We start from the raw sequence: 4129 nt of genomic DNA, 5'->3' as shown, positions 1-4129 counted from the left end.
CAAAGGAGCAGTCCTTACTCCGTGTAGTCCCATGAATTTCACTAGGAATACTTCCATGCCTAAGGATTACTCTTTAAATTATGGAATCTGTTCAGTGCTCATTTAAATCTGACTCTGAAATTTTGTGTACACATCCTTTGACGGGTAAACATTCTTATCTTGTGCAGGGATTTAAGCAGGACACAGAGCTTGTTGGCACAAGCAGTAAACACTATGGAAGCAGCCAGCTGCAGAGTCTGAGGAGAAGGGTGTTCAACAAATGCCTCTGCAGGCAATTAAAGATCTTGAGGAGGAGGAGGTGTGTTGTAGCAACAACCCTGCTGGCCAATTAAAGACCTGTGATGATGGGATAAAAAGCATCCCCATACTGTTCCCTGGGCTGATGATTTTGAAATAGAGGGTCAAATGTAGAGCAGTAGTATGGGTTTGGGAATCCTTAGGATTCTGAAAGCGACATGAAGGGGATTTATATACAGAATGAAGGTTGGATTAATTAGGGAAAACTTTCAGTGAGACTGAATAGTATCTCCTCTCACTTGCAGCAATTTAAGTGGAACAGAGGGGCTTTCAGTACAAGATTCTAATGCAGCCTTGACATGGGGCTACACCCTGCTTGGTTCTCTCCTCTTGTGCACAGTACCCAAAAGCAGTGTGACAGAAGTGGTTCTGCTATATTTAGGGTTGCTAACCCTCCAGGTTTGGGTGTTTCCAGGAATTAAAGACTAATCTTTAATTAAAGATTATGTCCTGTGATGAAACCTCCAGGAATACATCCAACCAAAACTGGCAACCTTAGCTGTACTGAAAATGGGTGTGTGGGCCAAGATCAGCGCATGTTGGATGATCCACACACCCTGTTTTGCAGGGACCTGCTCAGAATTTTCACAGATTTGCCCAGCAGCTTTGTAGGTAGATAGGTCTGTGACCAAAAGCACAACCACTGCCTATAATATTATAATTTACGATGGGCTTTAGTAGCAGCTACACAGCTTCTGTATGGTTGGTCCATAACACCCTCTACCCCTGCCTGTGAGAAACTTCCCATTTATTCAGCCTTTTTGCATCCTGAGCCCTATTCAAACCCCATAGAAGTCAATGGAAAGACTTTCATTAACGTTCAATGGTCTTTAGACTGGGGTCTATGGAGGTATTTGGCCCACAGTAAAAATGTTTTTAAAAAGCTAATAGGTTAGTCACTTACTCTAGATGAAAATTAGATGTTTTAATTAAACACTAAGGTAGGCTAGAGTATGCTGTAGATGGGCTCCCTTTACTTCCTGGCTCACACAGAAAAGGTCACGAGGTGCTGCATACAGCTGGCTATCCAGAGTTGGGTCAGCAGGACAGATATTCCCAGTTAGGCTGAACCTTGGTCTCTGAGACCCAACCACCACCTTAGAGTTCACAGACAGAATGAGAGTGCCTATCCTGCTGTTTTTAGTGCCATAGTGTGAGACTGGCAAGTTGAAATCTGTTGACCCAGGCTCTGAGACTCACTGCTGTGTTTTGTTTGCTTTGACCGTGTTCATGTATGCACCGTCTGAGAGACTTTTCTTTCTTCATTCATCATGACTCACTTTCACCAACTTCCCTCAATGGGAATTCTACACCACAGACAGACCTGAGTGAAAAAGTTTAGTTCTGGATCTGGATCCCAGCTTAGAGACACACACACCCATCTCTTTTCTATACACAGCAGCTGAGACACTATTTCATTCATATCTGAATATGTATAGAATAATATTGATTTCCACAGCACTTCTCACAGAAGAATCTCAAAGTATTTTACAAACCATTAATAAGATTCTATGATTTAATTTTTGTGTCATTTTACAGTCAGAAAAACTTGGGAATTAGGTTATAGGTGGATTTCACAGCTATCCATGACAAACCTGGGAACAAATTTATCTTTCTAGCTATATTTTTAACACACTGTGATAGCTGAGTGGAACTTGTGAATACAGGTTCCAATCACCAGATAACATTATTCATGATAATGAGAAATATTTAGGGCCAAATTATTCCACCCTTACTCATACTGAATAGTAATATACTCTGCAAATACTTCAGTTAAAATCAAGGAGACCATTTGTGAAGTAAAGCACTGCTCAGAATGAGAACAGAGGTGGCAGAAGCTAGCCTTAGGAAAATTCATGTGTGGCATATATAGATTCAGTCTCAAAATTCCATACTATTAAAATGCATACTTTGTTACTAAATTGTGCAAAATGCTGATATTTGTTGTGAACAGTTTATTATTTAATTCTAGGCCATTTTTGTGATCCCAAAATATTGTGTCTTTTCATGAAATGGCTTTTTCTCACATCACCATTATACATATTTTTATTCTAATTCAATTTATTTGAAAGAAAATATCAGTTCAAAGTTATGGTATAGTGTACCTAAATAGAGCCAACCTGAGTAAACATTTTCATTCAAAAATGGTCCACAATAGAAAAACAAGATTTCATAAGCACTTTTCTCCCTCCCCCCCATAATGAAACTGTTTTAGAAAAAAGAAAATACATGATGAAAAACCTTGGAAATTGAAGTTTTGGCATTATGTTAAAATGTGTTTACATACGCTCCCAGAGCCCCTTTCATAATACAATATAAATAAATCAGAATAAAAGATAGAGCATGGAAAATGAGATCCAAAACCAGGCAGTAGTTTGCTGCAGCTGGCTTTCAAAAGATGATGTGGCCAACACAAGATATAAACACATTCCCATAGACAAAATGATTGGCTAGATTCTCAGTGGGTTTAAATTGGCATAGCTCCATTAAAGGAAAACCAATTTACAGTTGATGATCTGGTCCAATATGAGTGTGTTTAGGGACTCACAATAAACGTAATTACTTTATGCTGTTCAGAAGTGCTCTCAGGTAAAAGGACTAGCAGCATTCTAATTAGCATATGCAAAGGGAGGCATGTGAGCATTTTAATACATTGTGTGAGTGAGGCTGTGATACTGCAGAATAAATGATGATGGGATTCTTTAAGGCTGAAGCAAAAGGAGAATCAACTACAATTACTATTGCTTTTTCTGTTAACAGCTGTATTGATTAGTTTCATCCTATATGTCACTGGTAACTAAGAAACATGACACATTATCTTTTGCTATTGTTGGAGGGTAGCAGAGATTACAGTATTTTTAGAAACAGATTCCCACAATGTAATTGTAGCAATTGGATGATCATGGACTTGAATATTAAAAAAAGTGGAAATATTCATGGGCAACACCACTAACAGGCTAGCATAGAAACTGGACAATTGATGAGGACAGAGCTGTTACTTCTAGGCCTCTGGTTTGAAACTGCACTGGCCAATATGGGTATGTCTACACTTGCATCCTCTTTTGAGAGAGAAATGCAAATGTAGACATTTGAAATTTTAAATGAAGCCAGGATTTAAATATCCATTTCCTGGTTGCTTTGTACATAGTCTCTAGACAGAACTTCCCTTTTGGATAACAGATTAGGTTTCACACTCTACAATGCATCTCCTGGAAAGTCTGCCCTTCACTTTTCATTACAGCAGGAACAGCAGTGAGAATGTGGCACAGCTGGCACACTGAGGGTCAGGAGCTCCTGGTAGTGAATGCACACATATGCCACCTGCCCATGGCAGGTAATAATATGTGCTATATTGGGTGCAATAAACAGGATAGCCCCCACTCTGTTGATGAACTTCTGCCTGATTTTCTTTTTACTCCAAGGGTATGTCTAGACTACATGGCTCTGTCGACGGAGTCATGTAAACTGGTTTACCCAGCATAGGCAAAGAAGCAGGGATTTAAATAATCCCCGCTTCATTAAAATAAACATGGCTGCCACGCTGTACCGACAATCAGCTGATCCGGCACAGCACAGCAGTCTAGATGCGGATAGGTCGGCTGGGGAAGCTTTTGCCGACTGATCGCTTATGCCTCGTGAAAGTGTGCTGGATCAGCTGATTGTTGGCACAACGCGGTGGCCATGTTTATTTTAATGAAGCGGGAATTATTTAAATCCCCGCTTCTTTGCCTATGCCGGGTAAACTAGTTTACATGGCTCAATCAATGGAGCCATGTAGTCTAGACATACCCCAAGAGCTTATCCTTTCTTGATGTTTATTTTTTTAAATCAG

Source organism: Pelodiscus sinensis, chromosome 3 (assembly GCF_049634645.1).
Source record: "Pelodiscus sinensis isolate JC-2024 chromosome 3, ASM4963464v1, whole genome shotgun sequence".
Classification (NCBI taxonomy): Eukaryota; Metazoa; Chordata; order Testudines; family Trionychidae; genus Pelodiscus; species Pelodiscus sinensis.
The sequence above is the reverse complement of the archived record's forward strand: the minus strand, read 5'-3'. Positions refer to the sequence as shown.